Source organism: Rhipicephalus microplus, chromosome 8 (genome assembly GCF_043290135.1).
Source record: "Rhipicephalus microplus isolate Deutch F79 chromosome 8, USDA_Rmic, whole genome shotgun sequence".
Lineage (NCBI taxonomy): Eukaryota > Metazoa > Arthropoda > Arachnida > Ixodida > Ixodidae > Rhipicephalus > Rhipicephalus microplus.
In genome coordinates, this window is record NC_134707.1 from 114,288,960 (window position 1) to 114,311,522 (window position 22,563).

Below are 22,563 nucleotides of genomic sequence, written 5' to 3' on the forward strand. Positions count from 1 at the left end.
TGGGCACGGCCCGCACGTGGCAAATTTTGCGCGCTTTGATGGACCCCACTCGAACGAAAAATGAGACGAATAAGTCAGTCATGCGCCTCATACACGCCTTTGAGGGTACAGACGATGAGCTGCTGGATCAAGTCCGGCGAAAATGCTTTTGTGATTTCTACCCACCCGCATCTCAGGCTGCGTAACGTGGACGTGCCTATGACACACTCTCAACCAACCAATAACCGTGGACGAAGTTTACGCGGCCATTCGCAGCAGCAACCGCAACAAAGCTGCTGGGGCAGACGGAATCACGTACTCCCTTATCAGGAACCTCAACGACAGCGCCGTACAAGAAATCACGGTGTTTTTTAATGATCATTGGCAACGTGGAACGCTTCGTCCTAAATGAACGCACGCGGAGGTCCTAATGATACTGCAGCCGGGCAAAAAACTTCAGATCGAAAACCTCTGACCAATATTCCTCACTTCCTGCCTTGGTAAACTCATCGAGCGCGTCATCACTAGTCGCGTGCAAGATTATCTCGAGGACAATGACCTTTTCCCGCACTCAATGTACGGGTTCCGGGCACCTCTTTCAACGCAGGATGTACTGCTACAATTAAACGAAGTCATTGATAACGGCCCCCAGCAAGGAGAAAACATTATATTGACATTAGACATAAAGGGCGCATTTGATAACGTTAGCCACCAGGCCATACTTGAGGGCCTCAAGGCTCTTCATTGTGGGCAGCGCGTCTACAGTTATGTTCAGGCCTTCTTGTCGGATTGCACTGCCACTGTCGGTCTCGGCTCCATGCAATCACATGTTATCAGGGTTCCAAACAATGGCACCGCGCAAGCCTCAGAGATTTCCCCGCTACTCTTTAATGTAGCTATGGTTGGCCTGGCACATGAACTCCACTGCATCTATGGCATCCATCACGCAATGTATGCAGACGATATCACCGTCTGGGCCACGCGCGGGACCCTTGGAGAAAAAGTATAACCTGCAGCAGGCGGCCACTGCGTCGAACAATACGTGCAGACACGAGGCCTGGCCTGCGCAACAGAAAAATCTGAGCTTCTATGAATTTGTTGGCGCAAGCTCCCACCATCGGCGCAGAACAACCAAGGCTCCCGCCTCCAGGTCGTCCTTGCTGGCAAACCAATCCCAGAGAAATCCGCCATTCGAATATTAGGCGTGTGGGTACAGTCGAACCGTCATGTGAATCACACACTTTCCCTTCTCCGCACCACTACACTTCAAGTGGCCCAAATAATATCTCGGGTAGCCACTCGTCGCCATGGCATGCGCGAGGATGACACCCTAAGGCTCATACGTAGCCTCGTGGTCAGTAGGGTGACATACAGTTTGCCCTACCAACGCCTCACCAAAATCGAACAGGGCCAAGTACACGCAATGCTCCGCAAGGCCTACAAAGCGGCACTCAAGCTATCACCGCGCACTCCCTCTAGCAAGCTCCTCGCATTGGGTTTACACAACACCTTTGAAGAACTTTGTGAAGCGCAACTCGCCACACAACTGCAGCGGCTCACGCAAACACCTACAGGCCGTGACCTGCTCCTACGCTTTGGCTACATCAGCCAGTTTCCCGACGCAGCTCTTCGCAAGCCCATTCCGGACCAACTTCGTGCCATTTATAAGGTCGCTCCCATCCCTCGCAATATGGATCCCCAACTACATCAGGGCCGGCGGGAAGCCAGAGTGGAAGCCCTCGAGTGAACTTATGCACACAAGAACACTACGTACTACGTTGACGCCGCCAACTACGACCATGCAAACAATAAGGCTGTAGCCACAGTCGTGGACCACACACTCACAGATCGTACCAGCGCTTCCGTGCGGTGCCACAACATCACCGAGGCTGAAGAAATTGCCATGGCGCTCGCTCTCGCCGTCGGCTACAGACAACGAAGGTCGCTGACAGTTCTCACGGACTCTCAAGGAGCTTGCCGCAACTACCTACAGAAGCGCATCAGCCAACCCGTTCTCATCGTCATCCTGAGCGCTACAGACACTGGCAAGCATTCCATTACACATTCACTCAGAATTTGGCATCGGATTATATGGACTCCGGGCCACAAGGGACTGGAGGGGAATCAGGCAGCGGATAGGGTAGCTCGAGGCTATGCGAGCCGAGCACCTTTCAACTCCGCCCCTGAGGAACTCGTTCCGGATCCTTGCGACTATTCGGCCATCCTATACCATTACAGAGGACTTAGGAAAGCTTATTTGCTACCACACCGAACACAAAATAAACAGCAATCTATCAGCTGGAGGCAAATTCAAATCGGCACGTTTCCAAATTTGCACATCCTGAGCAAAATGCAGCTCTCGGCATACTCTCCTCTCTGCCCATGGTGTTCAGCTAAAGCCACTCTGTACCACGTCACGTGGGAGTGTCGGGCCATTACAGCCTTACAACCAGTACAAAATCCAACAGTGGTGCGATGGGAGGAGCTGCTGGCCAGCGAGAACCTGAAGGATCAGTTGAGTCTGATCAACCGGGCCCGCAGAGCGCCTGCTGCGAGCGAAGCCCTAAACTAAGGCCCTCCCCCCCCCCCCCCCCAACCACAAGCCAAGCATCTCCGACTACTCGGAGCTTCGCCGCAGAAAATTTTCCGTAAATAAATAAATAAATACATTTTCACCACCATCTCGCTTTGGCGCATTCGTGCGGTAGGGCCGAACAGCCACGGGTGCGCTACCAGGTATCTGCTCTATGTCCATCGAAATGGCAGAAGTGCAGCCAAGTTCGCAAAAATTGGCGGCAAAACAATCCTGGTACTCATTTAGGAGGCACGCGAGCTCACGACGCTGCTCCTCCGTAACGGAGGGGCCCACTTTAATACCCTCGCACCCAATCGGCCGTCACGCCTCCGTAACCAGAATTTGCTCTGGCTTCGCCGCGCCGCACTCCTCTCTGCACCATTTTATTTCCATCATCTCGCAACCCGGGATGTCCACCTCTGTCGCGTGGCCAAGTCTTTGTCCTTTACGTAGAACAACGTCATCATTTCCACTCGTAAACAACGGCACAGTAACCTCTCCGTCCTCCATGTCAACAAGAATTTCGCACCCACAGTTGTTTAAAAGCACTGCGCCAGTGACGTTAGACTGCGATGACAGTTTCACCCAATTTATAACGTTTGCCTGCAGTGGGGTCTCTTCAGCAGTTTTCATATGCAATTTCACACATGAAACGAAAGGTTCGAGATGCGAGAATGGGCACTCGTCTCTATGCCAGAATTGCAAGCTGCCACACAGCCTAGCGTATGTCACATATGGCAGCTCGGTAAACGTGCGACCGTCAAGCATGTCGACCGACTGGGCCTCGTTGGGCACAAGTATCGGTATGTTCTTGCCAATGACGCCATTTTTCAGCAAGTCGGCCCGGCACCTGCCAATGGCACGAGCAGCTGGAACGCCCTAGCTGCCGAAACAAATAAAAAAACTTTCATTTTCACCATTTCATACAAAGGTAAAAAAGGGAGAACTGGAGAAAAAGCCGATAGTTCTTCGGCTTGACAAAGCTCCGGTCCCCCAGGCAGACAGTGGTGAAGTTTGTTTCAAAACAATAGAAGAAAGCATGTTACAAAGCATAAAGCATTAAAGCAATAGTAACATTTCAACTGAATATAAAATAAACATTGCGATGAAGGAAGAGAACTGTACAAATTAAAACAACTATACAGCAACTACGAAGCACAACCGAGAAACACTTTTTTATAACCTAAAAATTACTATAACAGCAGCATGCTATCAACAGCCGGTGAGATTTTTTTTTCTAATCCTATGTTGATGGGCCGTTACAGGAACAGGTCCAACATTTTAGTTTTGTTTAGCGGTAACACATCAATACTTTGTTTGTTGAAATGGTTAAGTAGGGAAGGTAGTGTATGACAAAGACGCTCTTGTTCATAATTTGTACGAGAAAAAGGAATTTGCCATGGGGCCTGACGGCGAAATGAATATGTACTTTTGTTTTCTTGTAGGTCAGCGAGGGTTAAAAATAAATCTAGCTTTCGTAGCATAGCACTCTTGTAGCATTGTAGAGTTTTCGATTTCCATATATCACCAGCTTTTATTATTTTAATTTGCCGAAAAAGCTCTTCCGTATGTTCGGAGAAATAAACATTCGCAATAGCTCGAACTGCCTTCATTTGAAGTGTTTCTATCATATGAATATTTTGTGCGGTGGTGTTTCCCCGTATGAGTGAGCAATAAGTGAGGCGTGAGTGAAAGAGAGCATGATAAATGAGGCGCTTAATTTTATAGGGCAATGTATTTCGATAGCGATTTAAAATAGCAATAACTTTTCGCACTTTCGCACATACATTGTCAACATGAGCATTCCAGGACATATGCTCGGTGAATATAACTCCGAGTGTTTTCATAGAGGACGTAATGGTAATCTTATATGGACCCAGAACAATGTTATCGGGTAATGTAGTAGAACTTCCTTGAGCACAAAAAATGACACATTTTGTTTTGGCTTCATTAAAAATCAAGCAGTTTGCCTTTGACCAGCGTTGAATTTTGTTACAGACAGTGCTAGCTATGGGAATTATTTCTTCTAAGTCTTCTCCTGTAAAGAAAATTGAGCAGTCATTTGCATAAGCGACAACCTTAAACATATAACTAATTTCTACGACGTCATTATTGTAATAAAGAAAAAATATTGGGCCAAGGATGCTACCTTGAGGCACACCCGCTGTTAGAGGTTTCGTTTGTGACCTATTTTTAATAATTTTAACAAATTGATGTCGACTTTTTAAATAAGATCGCATAAGTTCAAGTATTATTCCTCGGAAGCAATATCTTTCTAGTTTCGTAAGCAACAGTTGGTGGTTGACACTATCAAATGCTTTGCTAAAGTCTAAGTATAACCCTAACGTTAGAAGCTTTTTTTCAATGTTCTTAAGAATAAGATCCTTTTGTATATTTAATGCCCTTTCCATAGACCGTCTTTTCCGAAAACCGTGCTGACACTCGGTTAGCAAGTTATGTTTCTGCAAAAATTATCAATACGGACGTTGATAATTTTTTCGAGGCCCTTCAATAATATTGGAAGCATAGAATTTGGTCTGTAACTGCCAATATTGTTTTATCACCCCCTTTATATAAAACAATTACTCGGGCTACTTGCATATTGCGAGGGAAAACTGCAGTCGACAAGAATGCGTTAAAAATGTGCGTTGTAACAGGAGCGAGAAGGTCTATGGCGCACTTAATTGGTCTGATTTCTAAATCATCCATATCCCTACTGCGGCTATTTTTCAGACATGAAAATGTTGCAATCACCTCAGAAGTGTTAGTAGGCTTTAGAAATATAGACTCCCTTAACGAGGTTTGATGCAGTGTGGGCTGATTGCCGTGATCTACGCATCCCACTTTCACAAAGAAATCATTGAATAGGTCCGCAAGTTCTATGCCGCCTATAGAAATATCATCGATATTCAGTGTATCTATTCTTGTAGTGGCTGGCCTGCGATTTAGTGTATCGTTTATTTTTTCCCATGCCTTGTTATTTCGGGGCATACAATCATTAATAAATATACGCGTGTAATAGTCATTTTTTGCCTTTTCTTTTTCTTTGTTCAATTTATTTCTAAGTTGTTTATATACTTTCCTCTTTGACAAGTCCTTTGACTCGACAAAACACTGGTAAAGTTTATTTTTTGTTGATTTGTCTTATGAATTCTTTCGAGATCCAGGGCTTGCGCGATGGCTTTTGATTTCGGTAGCGCTGAATTGGAAATGCTTTAAAGTAAAGAATTTTCAGTTTGTTCATAAACTTGTCATATGAATCATTGGCATCCCTAATTGAAAATATGCCAGTCCAGTCTGTTTCGCGCACAGCTGCTCGGAATTTGTCAAGTGACTGAGCCGATATCTTGCGGTACTTTGCATTACTAGTAAACGTGCTTTTAGTTGACGTCTTTCGTTCGAAGAAAAGATACATGGGCATGTGATCACTGATGTCATGGCATATGATTCCAGATTTTCAATTATCGATAGTCGAGTTTATCATGAAAGTGTCTAGTAACAATGACGTCGTAGCGGTTACACGTGTTGGTGCTTTGATTGCACTGTAGAAGTCACTGCACTCCAGGATTGACAAAAACTGTGTAGTAGCTGCTGTACTGGTCATCATGTCGATATTAAAGTCCCCACCAAGTGAAAATAGGTAGCCATTTTCATTTACAAATAACAGCAGAATGTCTAAAAACTAAAAGAAGGCAGAGGGGCTGGCATTAGGGGGTAGATATAAGACCGCAAATACTGTCTTTTCTTTTTTAAGTGTGAATACACTATATAAGCGACCCCAAACCATCCACCGCCGTCGGCGGCATCCGCAGTCTTCTCTCTATCTTTAAAGGAAAGAGGACTTTGTGGGCCACAGCGCGACGCTCTACCGAATAAGCCACGGACGCGACGCTGATATCGGTGTCAGTAACGCGCCTTATACCCCCTCCCTTTTCGCTCGCTCCTCCGCTCTCTTCGCTCGCTGCAGCTGCGCGCGCACCCCTCTCTCTCACGCGCCCGCCTTCTCTCTCAGTCTCCCGTCGAGAGCGGGTCGTGAGGGGGAGTAATGTTGAAATCCGTTGGCATTCGCCAGATAGTTAACGTAAACTCCCCCGTGTGATCAAATTGCGATTCCCAGGAACCATTACACCATAAAGGCACCATAGTCTCACTAATAAATATATTAGTGCGAATTAATAAATACCCCTCATAGCATCACCCCGTGTATTCGCACTTAACCATGTTCACCCTCGGTGAAATGCTTGGGAGTTTTTTAATGCATAGAACTTCATAATCTTCGGTAGCGACGCTATAATCTCGAAGAATATCATGAACATTTAAAGAAGTTAAAATCGCAACGCCGCCACCTCTGCCCTCCTTGCGATTTACATTGAAATGTTCGTATCCTTGAAGTCCATAGTACTCTGAGTCATCATTATACCAGGTTTTCTTAAACATCAAAAATTCAAAATTGAGGTTACATGATTTGATTAGCACAATGACCTCATCAGTTTTCTTCAGCGACCTTGCATTTAGATGCATAATTTTTAGCAGTTTGTCTTTGTTAGTAATGTTGTGCTTCGTAAGGATGTCGCCTGGACTTACATAGCCTGAAGGCTCCATCTCTATTCGGGGCATGAATATATTGTAGTGTCTGTGAATTAATTGTTCTTTATCTTGTTCAAATCGCTTTCACGCACTATGCGGACAACAGGTGAAGTCTCCGTGTGGCGTGCATGAACAGTGCCATTTTTCGTCCACACAAATTTCCAGCTGTGTTCCCGTTTGCGCGATATTGCCATTCCGAGCATTTTCTTCACTTCAGGGCAAAGGTGTTCATTTACGAACACAGGAGATTCAGCAGGTAGGCCAAGGGAGGCATTTGTTAGCCTTTTCATGCGCGACTTCTGAAGCACGATGGCGTTTGTCCCTCCGCTGAAGTTGAACAATTATATTGGTTTGACCAACCTGCTTTGTTCGAACCGTGTGGCAAACGTCAATGTCCTCAGGGGTTATAGTCTCGCCAACTACCTCTCCAATTTTTTTGGAGTACTTCAACAAGGTTCTTATTCGATTTTTCGGTTATTCCTTTAATTTGCAAATTTCGAATTCGCGAGTACTGCTCAGACTGCAAGAGACCTGATTGGAGTCCGTAAGTCTGTTTTCCAAAGAAGAAACTTTGTGCTGTAGCAAACTGTGTTCTTTCTTGAGCGCATTATTTTCCTTTAATGTTGCCACTAGTTTTTTATTGGTGTCATCTAGAGTCTTGCTGAAGAATTCCACGCTCTTCTTCATTTCATCAATTTCAGTGCGCAGATTTCTTTCTTCTGATCGGAAGCCTCGTTCTAGCGCTTCTTTCATTCGCTTCCACTCATTTCTGATTTCATCTTTGAAATCATGGATCAGTCTCGAAACTTCCTTGTTCATGTTAGTTACTACCGACAACACGAAGAAAACCACATAAAAAATCACATATACTAAACACCGGGCAGCAGTGGCAGCTATTCAATACTAGAACCAATTCTATTCTCCAAGAAGAGCACCACTAACCTGCAAAACGCAGAAGAAATTGTTCACCTTGTACCTAGAACGCCGCCATTGCTGCCTAATGCAATCCTCGGTGAAGGGGCAGTCTTTATATATGCAGATGGCCACATGGTCCCGGAGATCGCACGGTCCCGGAATCAGTCGCCTCCTGGTGTTCTGCAGATTGTGCTTGCTTCTGTGGGGCAGTCGATAATAATGGCACGCGTGTGATGATTCGCAGTGGTTTGAGTTGCTCCCAGCTGCAAAACGCAGAAGAAATTGTACAGCTTGTGCCTAGAACGCCGCCACTGCTGCCCAAACCATACAGAGCGGTAGCATCTTCCAGCATTTCCGCTCCGCACCGCACCGCCGCTGATTCGCGCAGTAAGCAACCGGAACTGCCTGTGTCTATCTTGCCAATCAAAGTCTCATTGCCATTCCATTTAACGTGCTTCAAAAGCACGCCAGGATCAGTTTTCTCTTCAGAGACAGCGTTGGTCTCATTTCTGGGGCCTTTTGCTTGGCAGTGTTTTTGGGTATGCCCAGTCTTCCCACATTTTAGACATTTTTCTATTCGTCTTTCCTTTGGGCAATCCCGCGAAATATGTCCGAATTTAAAACAATTGTAACATTGTCGCTCACCGTTCTGATTTGTGACATGTGGCCGCTGGTCACGCCTGTCGTACCCGGATGCACCCTGCAGCGGCGCCTTGGGTGCAGGTGGCATACGAGGTGCATCGCTCGTCGCTCTTCGCTCAGCTGCTGTCCCGAAGCATTCTCGTGGCTCACCGTCAATCTTCTCAAATTCCTGAATGTCATGCAGCAGTTCATCCGCGTCTTCGTGCGACCTTCCAAGAAGCATCGTGCATAACTCCCGCGATCGGAGACCAGTCAGCACCTGCTCCCTCGTATCACAGAAATCCAAGTGCGCCTCTTAGCAAAGGCGCACCTTCTCGTGGAAGTACGCAGCCGTGTTCTCGTTTCGCTGCTGCATGCGTTCTTGAATACGCCTCCATCGCCCCACCGCCTGAGTCTGGCTGTCGAAAGTCCACCCGAACATCCGCTCGAAATCGCCCCACGATGAAATTTCGGCAGCTCTCGTATTGTACCAATCTTTTGCGGCACCGACCAGGTGACACTTGGCAGTTTCGGGCAGGAATGGCCTTGGCCACTAGTGAAGCGTAGCCGTCTGCCGCAAACTTTCCATCCATTCCCGGGCCGCTGTGGCGCAACCATCACCGGGAAAGTCTGGAATATTCCTGCTCAAATCGGGCATCACCTGAAACGTGTTGATGGCCGCCTGGCGTGGAGCCCCCGACGACTCCGGCTGAGGCAGCCGCCGCAGCAGGTCCGCCAACAAGCGGTCTTTCTCGCGCAGAGCGTCGAAAAGTTCCCGCTTGGTGAGCCCAGCACAGTCGTCGTCATAACGGTGACCACTCTCCTCCGGCGATGATCCGTCCAGCATAGCTGATGTTGGCTCTCTGGAAGCGCACGCTCACTGGAAGTCCACCATTACTTTGTTCTCGCACTGACGCAATGGCACTCCTCGCTAAGATTTTTCAAACTCGTTCTGAACGTTTTCTAAAATCGGTCAAATCCCACTTCTGATGAATGTTAGCGTCCTCAATCCCGCTTTTGGTAAAATTTAGGGTATCGCCGATATGGCCGTAAAAAAGTGAAATATGATAGAAGACACAACACACGACTCAGGCACTGTTAAGAAAATGTAAAAAAGGAAGCTTGTATTTACTTAAGAAAACTAGGTTACAATATTACTCGCGCAACCGCTCAACACCGCACATCGCACAATGCACAACCACTCAAGTCGCTCGCAATTCGCAGACTCTTTTTCGCTCGCTGTTCTCGCTGCGTCTCTGGCTCTTCCCGCGCTTTCTCGCTCTCCTCTCTCGACCACAGATCCGAGTACACATACGCGCACGCTGACACAAATGCGCACGCACCACACACACACACACACACACACACACACACACACACACACACACACACACACACACACACACACACACACACACACACACACACACACACACACACGCGCGCGCGCGCGCGCGCGCGCGCGCACAAATTGTTTACGAAGTCAGTGGGGAAAGTCTGTCGCTTCGCCATTCAGGGAAGCAGTGTCGAACGTCCCACAGGCCACGGATGCGCAAAGCGGCATGTTTCTCTCTTCTTGCACCCGAACTCGCAAGGTGCAATAAAGCAGGCCGCCGCCTTTGTGCTGACCCGGCGCCCGCCGCACTGGGAGGCTCGCTGATCGCTGTTGCCCATAAACAAGGAGGACGGCCTCTCGAGTGACCAACGGACACTCGGATGGCACAACACACGCAAAAAGAAATAAATAAACCAAAACTTAGAAGATTTCAAGCAGTCGCGTACAGATTCCACCCATGAAGAACTGTCTCTATACACACACCACGCCGATGCAGTGTTACTTCAAAGCACTCGATGTAGCATTGCGACATAACCACAATTGCGGAGGGTAATCCATATTTAGTAGTTATTGGTCTAATCCTGAGTAAATTGTAAAATAATATTTATCTTCAAACCATTCATGCTCTGTTTCTGCATAAATAGGATACGAACACCAGCTAGAGATATATACTGCATTATAGTTTTTGGTTGTATGCATTCTGAGCGAAGAAACATTAAAATCTCGACATGCTTCACCAGAAGCTGCTCGTCAAACGACTCGCCCAACACAGCAGTCCCTTGAAGGGCCACTGAGTGGGCCCCATGCCAAATTTCAGTTAGACCGTTGAAGTTGTTGGGTGTCCAATAAGGAACATTTTGTCACAAAAATTTCTTGAATCGGTTCATTACGCGCTAAGAAAACATTTTTTTTTTTGAAGCGACGTAAAACGAGGATGAGAGGAGGCGAGCCGGAAACCCTTGCCGCTCTCCCACTTAGCCTTTTTAAGCCAAATCTCTTCCCCATCATCTCTGGCGTCCGACCAAGTGGTCATGCATGCGCGCATGACGTGCCCAAACAAGACCCACCCCCGTGTTCGTTGACCAGCGTTGTTTTGAGGTGTACTGCCTGCCTGTTTCTGCGGGATGGTTTGGAAATGCTGGCTTAGACGCGGTAGAATAGATGAGTACAATGAGTGAGCGAATGCGTAGGAGCGTTCCACGGCTATCGTCTACTCGATGCGCTGACCGCGGAGACACGAACGCTTGCGATACGCCGGCAAATTAACCCCGCATCTCGTTCAATTCACGGGGGAAAAACGAAAAAAAAAAGAACGCTCTCATTCCCTTATTGCGTCTCATTGTTTATTTAAAGATTTATTATTCTCTTCAAGCAACAAATGCATAAACTGCGAATGTTTCGCCATGTCACGTGCCACTGTTGGCAACGTTAGAGCATAGTCGTCTACGTTAAGAGCCAGCGTCACTGCATTGCCGTGTACGTAGGGCACCAATCATACGAGCAAGTCATGCCCCCATTCTCTGGGCGCGCGCCCGAAAAATGAAGGGGGGGGGGGGCAGCGTTCATCTTTAAATTTGACCCATTTTCGCGGCGCGTAGCGTTGCAAATTTTGGCAGACATGATCATGAACGCCTCATCTACTCATTGCGCTTGTCAGCTCAAAATCGTCAAACCTGGTGAGTGGCCCTTTAAGCAAAGCGATAAACGGACAAACGTCGAAAATGTGAACGAAGTGATATGAATGACGACAAATTCAGGAAGTTCAATTGATACGAAGCTCAGGGTAGCTTTCTTCCTCTGCCCGTTAAATATACAAACAGCAAAAGCAATTAGTGTCGACCTAACATGCTAAGAAGACAACGAGGAAGTTCGGCATTATTGAAAAAAAAGTATTTCTGCGGTTTTGATCTGGGAGAAGTGATTACAAACATTTTCTCCCCAAAGCGAGCCTATTACAGTTGGTAGCGTGGTTTATGGAGACGCCGCAGGCGCCGAACAGTGAGGAAGGAAAATATCGGCTCCCGCTCTCAACATCTGTTTCCGCCAGTGAATCAATGTGTGTCATTGAATGGATTACATCGATAGATGCATAACATCGAGGAGAACAAGGCTACATCAATTTTCTGTGGTGGGTGAACTTTTCGTCATTTTACGAGACTTTTTGAGCCGACGACACCGTGCTTGAGGTAGGCCTATGCCAATCCGGGTCAACGCCACACGGACGCGCAACAAGTGGCGTTCGTCGGGGGCGAGTGGCCGCGCGTTCGACGTGCAAGTAATGATAGACGGGGAGAGCATATCTCCCGATGAGTGTACCGAAGAGTACGGGTGGCAAGCAGCAGTTTCGAAGCGAATGTCGACCAAATCCGCTGCTAGCGGGGACTCATGCGGAGCTGGGCCCAACACGGACGTGGCGTCTAGAACATTTGAGAAAGGCAATCAGGTCAAAAACAGAATCACCAGGGCGTCCCGCATGCCCTACATGCCTAAGGATCTCTTCAAGATTATCCTACGACAACGTGGCGGCATCAATATTAGCAAGATTGGTTCAACCAAGGTAGGGAAAGCCATCATAGAAGCTGCAGGGTTGGGCTTGGATCAGACGGAGCCAGAAATCATCTACCCGAACCTCAGCCAGAACATAATGGTGGTGAGTACACCGGAGCGGGAAAATGCTGAGAGGTACGTGAGAATAAGATCAATAGACCTGGGTGGTTGCAATTATGAGATCAACGCCTATGAGGCTGCACCAGACGATACGTGGAAAGGAGTGATAAGAAACATCGACATCGCCGACGGGCCGGTGGAGCTTGAGAGAAATATTGTCAACCCAAGAAACCCCTTGGCGCTTGCGGCTAAAATAATTAAGAATACCAGCACGGTGATCATCGCCTTCGACCGTTACAAGGTTACAAATTTAGTAAGATATGGTCCGATCCTGGTGAAGTGTTCACTCTACAAAAAAGAGATCGATGTATGTTATGCTTGTGGCCGATTGGGTCACAGAGCTGACGTGTGCCCTACCCCGGAAGAGACCATGTGTAGAGGATGCGGTGATATAAACGTGATTAAGGAACACAGGTGTCCACCTAGATGTGAACTTTGCGGTGGTGCACACCCCACGGCGGACAAGATGTGCAGACAGCGTTACACAATTCCATACGTTGAAAAAAAAAAGAAGTGAAAGAGCAATGGCAGCCAACGCTGAAAAGGAACAAGTCGACAATCCATTGAACCTGCACTCATTCGAGCTGCACTCCACGCCATCAGCTCCAATGGACGACTCGAAGCCAACAGCAGCATCTCGCGGCAGGTCCAGGTCTCGAACTCGCTCCCAATCCAGAAGAAGGAGTGTATCTAGATCCAGAAGAAGGAGTGCATCCAGTTCTAAATTTGTGGTGAGGTCTGGGAATCGGAGTCCATTGATCAACCCAGAATCCGAAGGAGGCATTGGTTCGACGTGGGCCGACAAAGTCAAGGAATTGGCAATGATGGACAAGGCGCCAGCTACCAGAGGACAATCTTCGGACAACAGATGACTTGCCTGGGCCGATGGTGCGCAAACCGAACCGGTAAATGTCATGCTTTGCGACCTACCCCCAAAGCAAAGTAGGGAAATACAGAGGCTCAAGAAAGAAAGTGAAGAGCTAAGGGAAATAAGCAAAAGTATTCTTACAGAATTAGCAGCAACTAAAAATACTTTTAAGTGAAACTAAACAGGCTGAGAACAAAAACACGCCAAAGAAAACGCCAGTTCTCGCGCCTGTGGGTGACAGGGCCATGTCTGCCAAGCATAGAGCCGTCGAAAGTAAGCTGAAGAATACTGAAACGCACAATGAGGAAATGAAACAAACACTAGCCTCATTTGCAGATAAAATGAAAATGATCATGGACAGCATCTCACAGTTGACGATGGGTGTGGGACAAATGCAGAGTACATTAAATGATCCTACGGAAGGGCTTAAAGCATTTAGCGAAAGAGTGAAAACTCTTGAAATGATGAGTATGTCCGGCAACGACAGAACGCAGTGTAGACCATCGTTTCACACAGCCCCCATGATTCCCCAGGCAGGGAATACGAACAATCAAAATGGCCCACACAACAAGAGAATTTCGAGTGTGGCAATGGAATTGCGGGGGGTACAACAACAAACGTGCCACACTCCAGCAGTATCTCAGATCACTACAACCTAAGCCGGATATAATAGCACTTCAAGAAACTGGGTATGGATACGTCACGCTCACTGGGTATAGAGCTATACAGTGCGAAAAATGGTGGTAGCGGCTTATATGTGTTTGTAAATAGGCAGCTGACACACATCTCTCACGATCTAGGATTTCGGGCCAAGAACTTAGAGTATCTCATGGTATTAGTGCCGGTCTCATACAAAAATCAAGGATGCAACAGCTCTTTTGTGCTAAACATTTACAGTAACCCGAAGCACTACAAGCAACAGTTCAAGATAATTTACGAGAAAGCTATGAAACTCACGGAAGCTAGGCATTTAATCATATTAGGGGACTTCAACGCTGCTCATGAACTCTGGGGATATACTGTGACAAACCCCAAAGGCAGGAATCTATGGCATCATACTGACGAGCAAGACCTGGTATTGATTACGGATAAAGAATATGCCACAAGCATCGGCAATTCTGTCTGTAGAGACACCACACTTCACCTAACCTTTCTCAAGAACGTGGAGCATCCCATATGGACAAATACCTGTCATAACTTCGGCAGTGATCGCTATGTTTACGAGGCTAAGCTAGAGGTTGAGAAAGGCCGCACTCGAGAATTCGAGGTTGTTGATTGGGATGTCTTTGGCAGAATTAGAACGCAAAGCGAGCCAAATGCTGCAAAACCAAGCCTCAAAGAGTGGTGCGAATTCATCAGGAATGATATCAAATCAGCCTCCAGAAAGCTTCTCACTGACGCTAACGTCGAGGCCATGGAATCTAAACTAGCCCACTTAATTGAAGCAAAGCAGGCCATTACTAAAAATGGCGGACTCAACGACTGAATCGTAAACTAAGGAAGAAAGTAGCAGAACTGAATAAATAAATTGAACTGCACTGCACCAACCTGTGTAAGCAGCAGTGTGATGAATGTTGTGAAACAATTGATGGGCAGATCAGGAACGGCAAAGCATGGAAATTTATTAAGCACCTCCTAGACGAGCAAGACTTCAAGTCCAACCAAACACACTGTTTTGCCCGGACCATACCAACAGCGCTTAAAAATCAAGACATTGAAACAGTTACTAAACAACTCATGGAGAAATACCTACCAGTCGTTAAGGAGCCAGAACGATTTCCACGATCGCAATAACGGGGAGCCCCTCAGCCGGAGCTGGATCGACCCTTTACTTTATCTGAAATCAGAAGGGTGTTGAGTAAGCTAAACAGAAAGTCTGCTCCTGGCCCAGATGGCATCACCAACAAGTCACTCACGAATCTCAACAAGCCCTCTATTGAATCACTGACTGATTTTATTAACGAAGCAAGAATTCGGGTGAAGCTCCAGAGGAATGGAAACTTTCTTAAGTCATTCTAATACCGAAACCGGGTAAACCTTCAAGTCTGGAGAACTCGTCACCAATATCGCTAACATCATGTGTAGTAAAAGTGGCCAAGCATGCAATCCTCAACCGGCTTAAGGATTTCTTGGAGGACAACAACATATACACCTACAATATGTTAGGCTTCAGATCCTCACTATCTACTCAAGATGCTATGAAGCAGATTAAACACGACATTCGAGACGGATACTCTGGAGATACCAAAGCCATCTTCGGACTAGACATGGAGAAAGCATTCGACATTAGGCACAAATACATCCTTCAAACAATAGAGGAAATTGGACTTGGATCGAAAATGTGTAATTACATAAAATCTTTCTTAGGGGCACGTACGGCGAGGTGAAAGGTAGGAGACACCAACTCAGACGTAGTTCAACTCGGTGATCGTGGAACCCCTCAAGGCTCGGTGATCTCTCCCGTCCTCTTCAACCTGTGCATGATCGGCCTGTCCAAAAAACTGAGCAATATCAGCAACATTCACCACACCATCTATGCTGATGACCTTACTATTTGGTGTGCTGGTGGTAGTGAAGGACATGTACAAGATGCACTTACAGAAGCGGTGCAGGCGATGGAGGAATACTTGAGGCCCACTGGTTTCAGGTGCTTCCCACAGAAATCGGAGTTATTACTTTACAGAAAAGAGAAAGGGGGAGACCTGAGGGCTGGAAGCCACTATCCGAAAGTGACAAGCATATATTGACCGAAAACGGGTAAATATACCAAGAGTCGACACGATGAGGGTACTGGGTTTTTTATAGATGCAAATGGCACGAATCACGTGGCGCTCAAGAAAAATATCTTCAAGACAGAGAATGCATACCAGATGATCAGACGACTTGCAGGGAGACAAAAAGGCATGAAAGAGGACCGTCTTATCAGGTTGATCAACTCTTTCGTGCTATGTCATATTTCATATACGGCCCCTATGTATAACTGAACACAAACCAAACTAAAGAAGCTTGACGCGGTGATCAAGAAAGTGATCAAGAGTGCACTGGGTCTCCCGCTTCGCACCAGCACTCAAAAATTGCTCAAGTTAGGGGTACACAATAAGACTAGAGAAATTGCGGAGGCTCAAGAAAGGTCACAAATAGCGAGGCTCTCTACAACTTGCGCGGGGAGATAGATCCTCGATAGAATCATGATCAGCCCTGTAATCGATCAGGAGACATACACCAAGATACCACAGGACTTTGCTGAGACATCATCGTTGCCCCGTTGCCAAGAAATATGCACCCAACCTTCAACGTCGCCAGAAGGGTAGCCCGGCCTAAGGCTGTATTGAAGACTCAGTTGGATAAAGGAGGCAGCGGGGCTTGCTTTGTCGACTCAGCCTCATATAAAGAGCGAACTAAGTTCACCGCGGTAGTAGTTGGCACCAGGACAGGTGTACCAACTGCGCAACAGTTTACACTTCCAAACCGGAAGTCGCTGAACAGGTTGATATCGCGTTGGCCCTGACGGATCATCGATACACCGAGATATACAGTGACTCAAAACCAGCCATCAGAGTCTTCAGCAGGGACACAATCACACCACAAGCAGTTCAAATTATTAATAGTAAACAGGCCATTGATACACATTACATATATTGGTTCCCAGTGCACCTTGGATCACTCGATGACATTCCCATGAATCCAAATGAATCGGCCAACAGTGTTGCCCGAGAACTTGCGGACCGGGACGCTTTTACGCGTGGATTTCATTCTGCTGGATTCGAAAATCGACAACGGGATACGTCCATGACCTATATAGAAATTACTAAACATTACTACCTCCAGAAGAGAGAGTTTGCACCCCCTTACAGTAGACTGAACAGAGCACAGGCGGTCATACTTAGACAATTGCAGACACAGTCGTATTACTCACCGGCGCAGGTAAAAGAATGGTACGATATAAAATTTATGAATGTTGTTTGCAAGGCATGTAAAAAAAAGTATGCACGCTTGATCATATGCTTTGGGAATGTGGGTCACTTGGCCGTGGAATTTCCCGGGAATGGTTTACAGGAATGATAAAGTCTCACGATCATATCCCCCAAGTCCTGGCTGTTCAGTACGCCCATGACAGGAATAGGAGGCTTAACTTCCCAGTCCCAACGTGGGATTAGCCAGGCAGGTGGCTACACCCTGTACAGGACGTATAAATAAAGTTGTTTCCATCCATCCATTCATCCAGCGTGGTCTATACGTACCACGGTGTGGCCGTAGGTGTAGTCTTTTCCTCGTCGAAGACCTGGAGGCAAAAAAGCCATGGCCACGGGGAATACACGGCAGTCTGTGAACTCCCTCACCGGGTACGAAAGGTGTGCGATGGAGAGGAACATTGATGGAGTGAACACTGACCTGGAATTCAAATGAACCACTGTTTGACACAGCCTGAAGGGAACTTGTTCGGTTTTAGACGAGTAAAAAAAATAAACACACTCGCAACTCCCCAAAACCAGATGACAGGTTTTCTGTTAGAATGCAGCTACTAAAATATATAAATGTAGCGCCTCTATGTGTATAAGTCGGCAACATTAATCAATGTGAGTGAGATATAAAGCACTGGTTCTGCAAAACATTGTTTTGGTTTTGTGCTCAGGCGCACGCTCTTGTTAGTTACAAGCCGAGAGGGTTAAAGTCCAGTGACTGCTCCTTCCTCTATGAATGATTGTTTTGCAATTGTCTACGTAGCTTGCACGATATGAAGGCTATAGAGGGACCTCTACAACAAGGGAATCTAGCTGAAGTGCATACTTTGTGATATGTGTATTCCACACGAATCGATGGGGCTTGGTGAAAAATACCATTAGTTATGCGGTGCTGGTCCGTGGACCACACGTGCCACCGACATACATTTCTTTGCTCACGTGTTAGTCTTTATCCTCAAGTTACGACTCTGAATAAAAAAACGTAATGTGCCTGATTGAGAATGCTGAACATTGCGTAAAATTTATTTTTTTCTCATCTAACGAAATTGTCCAAAAATTTGGCAACGTTTCTCACTATTAAAAAATTGTCGTGTGCTAACAGGCACAGTTAACCCTGACCAGCTTGGTCTGTCTATAAAAGACACTGCTTGCTTCTATACTAAAGCTAATACGAGAAGTCGGTGGGTTATGGTAGCTGTCACAAACAATGCTTCAAAGAATTTTCGCGCAAGGTATGTTTCAAGTAATTCTCAACTTATATATTAAAGAAAAAATTCATCATGGTTGCAAAAGGTTGCAATAACTTTTCATTTTCTACTATGCTTGGCAGGCTATATAATTATTATCAAATATTTTCTTGTGTAACATAAAAAATAAGTATTCGATGATTCCTAAAGGTTTTTATGACTTGTGAATAAAAAAGCGCGATGCTTACGCTTTGACGACGTGCAGTTAACAACTATTATTATAGCAGTGAATGTTCAACGAATTTTACCGATAATTTCCTGCTTCAACGGTACTGTGGGCATTTGTTGTTCATGTAAACCACTGAGCAAATACTAATTTCAACCACGCTGAGACGCAGACCTTCCAGAGTATGTGGGCCTTGCACACGCCTGAGTATTGTGGATATCAAGTGAAGGCTGTGATAGATTACAAAGTCAAGTTAGGGTTTCCAACGTTGATCTTGGATCCATTCAAACGGTATCCACACATTTAAAGCAGTGTTATACAGGAGTAACCCACCCTCACTTTTCTTAATCGTTGATTCTCAGTTATTGAGACAAAAGGATGTCAGAATTTTTCATCTTGTAAAGCTTCCGCTTGCTACGCGGGCTTCCTCAGAAGTGCGTAGCCAAGATTGCGTCGTGCACTGAAAGGTAATCTTCAAGATTGTTTAGCCCGTACCACAACACACGCGTGATACACCGTCGAACATTCTGATGTCTATCATGTTTGACTTATTTCATCAAACCGAGGATTTGGCTACTGTCGGGATTGTTGAGAGACATGCCGACGACGTATACGATGGCGTGGTCACCGAGATTCTCGGTGTCAGGTGAACGTGCAACGCCTGACAGAGGTAAAAAAACAAGTGGTCAGGTGTCACTTCACAGCAAAAGTTGCGGCACTATAGATCGTTGCTGCGCGCCATGGTCACACGCATTTTTGTATTAATAAACTTCCCTTACCTAATTTATATAGCAATAATTGATTATGGGTTATGGGCCTGAGGAGATATATTGGTAAAGCGACATGAAGCATCGCTAGGCTTCATTTGAGTTCTTATTCACAACGCAACGCGTTTTTCATATTTTCCGAATAAGTGATACCCTTAGAAAAGACACTCATACAGGTGTGGTGGTAGTAATGGCAAAAACACCTATTAAAGTCGAGGAAGGCATGCAGGGAGTGCCTCATGAGAGGGCACAATTAGTCGGTGGGGATTTCTAGTACAGTACCTCAATGGCGTCGGCTGCTACTTGGCCGCATCGAACCAAGACCTTTGGCCCGAAAGGTCACAACCGTCAAGCAGGGTCACTTCCCAGTTCTACCGGGTAAGGGTGGGGATAGGGGTTGAGCAGGATTGCGGGGCAGGCCTACACGATGTGGTATAGACGCGAGCAGCTAACGAAAAAGGCGTGATCGAAGTGTTTTAGTGGTCCTGGGCACATGCAAAGCGTTCGGGAAGAGTCAGTCACTGGAAGGTGTTGGCTTGAAGCGACGAGAAATAGTTGTTTTCGAAGTGAACGTTTCGGTAAGATTGTTGCATTTGTAGAAGCGATGGCTCCAATCGGTCAATCCTTCTTGAACAACTTGTCACGCTACGCCTGTGTAGCACATAGAACGCACGTCATGTAATATAGCCAGTGGCTCAGTAGCATGTGTAATACGCGTGGATTATATTTTAGAGGTGAATATTTAGGCACATATCAGGTGGTTGTCAGTTACTTTCATAATGACATATTAGCTAGGAATAGCAATTTATGGGAGTGACATCATCAAACAGCCATTTAATCATGAGGAATGTCGTGAAAGGCTCCGAAAAGTTTGACTAATGGTTTGTCTTTGACATCCGGCCAAACCTAATACACGGTGCTACAAGCATTTCGCCTTTAACGAAGTGCGGCCACTGCACCCGGTATTCAGTCCCTTGACAGCCGAGAATCATAACCACAAAACAACTGCGGCGGGTATCTTGCTTCAAAATCAACATTTGCCTCGTCTTGATGGTCCAAGTTGCTCGGCTGCTGACCCGCAGGTTGCGGGATGGAATCTCGGCTGCGGCGGCAGCACTTTCGATTGAGACGGAAGTGCTGTAGGCTCGTATGCCCAGATTGGGTGCACCTTAAACAACTACAGGTGGCCCAGAGCCCTCCACTACGGCGTCTTTCATAATATTATGGTGGTTTGGGGACGTTAAACTCCATATATCAAAAATTAACATTTAGTCTTTTTCTTAAAGTGATTGAAATTGATGTACGACGATCACTAACGCAAATTATTGGCCCCTTATCTGCATGTTACACTGCATGTTTTGTCCAAAGACGATAGTCTTGTGTCAGGAGAGAGTGAACAAAACGTTAATTTGATGTTCTGCGAAAGAAAATTGACGAATGGTATTCTGGAGGCCCTGCGTTAGAGTGCCTCCAGCGTGCAGCGTTGTGTGACAAAGTTACAAAAGATTGGCAGGGTCCCTTTTAACGAAGTCACTGATCAGTAGCAGTTATATTTTATAGCAGATGTTGATTGCACACTACCTCCAAACCACGCCTCTCTCGTCCTGAGTCCTCTTTCCTGTTACTATTTCTCCACCTCTACTGGTGAGCATCGCGTTGACGACGTCTTAAAAAAGAACCAAATCTTTTTTGTTTTAGCAAACAAGCTCGCGGAACAGTCAGGATAAAAACGCCTATCATTGCTGTGAATTCTGTCAAGCATTAGTTTCAGTGGGCCATCACTCAGTGACATCCATATCCAATGAGCAATCCAGACAAAGACCAACTTACAATGCATTTAAAAATACCCACTCTGCTGTACTCACCATTAGGACAGTAAGGGCTGCAGTGACCACCGCACGGTCTGTATATTCTCTGTAGAGGTCCAGGAAACAAAAGTGGCGCACCCTCTTGCTCCAGAGCGCGTCGATCACGGCACGAAATTGACGGTTCTTGTAGTCGGACTTGAGTAAAACTGGCCTGCGGAAAGATTGCACGCGCACATCAGTAACAAGAAACAGGTCGTACGTGCACTGTGAGGCAGATATCGAACCCTTTTGAGTTCAAGTTCAAGTTCAAGTCTTATTCAACAGCGATGTCTGTTTACAGAAAAGAGCGTACAGGGTCGGTTCGATATCAGCCTCACATTTTTTTTGTTTCTGTTGTGTGTAAGGCTAATGGTAAAGGCCAGGGGTGTAGGCAGAATCCACTTTTCTGGGAAAAGGGAGCAAAATGGGTTACGGGTGAGCGATTATGGCGAGTCCTAAGCGAAAAAAATATATTTCATGAGAGAGTCGCAGTGAGCTCCACATTTTTCGCTGACTTATGCGTACAAACCACAGTGCTGAAGTGCCAAGCCGTTAAAGGCGGTGCGGGTGAACTCCTGTCTTTAAGAACACTAGCGTTTTAGGCCCGGGAAACAGAAAGGCCCGCAGGGAAAGCTTCGAGGCCTTCAAGGTTAAGACACGGGGAGCTACACGTCGTTCTTTCCGTCTGTAGTAAGGATATGAGCTTTTTGGATGCCGTGATAGTTCTTTGAGATTTCGCATCGCGTGGCTGTTCACTGTTTCACACATGTGCAAGGTAGTTGCCGGCTGGTATAAGTGTACCTCTTTCAAGCAGTTTTTTAGTCTGTTGTTTGCACTAGCTTATCCAGTTGTTCTCTTTTTCTATGATTCGAGTTTTTCGCTGGTTTTCACCCAATTCCACGTGAGCCAACTAGCCCTGCCCACTCTCTTGGGAAATGAAGAAGAAATGTGTATGAATAACAAAGCCCAGAATTACAGTTCTTTACTAATACTTGAAGGACGCGTAATGTGCATCACGCCTACCTG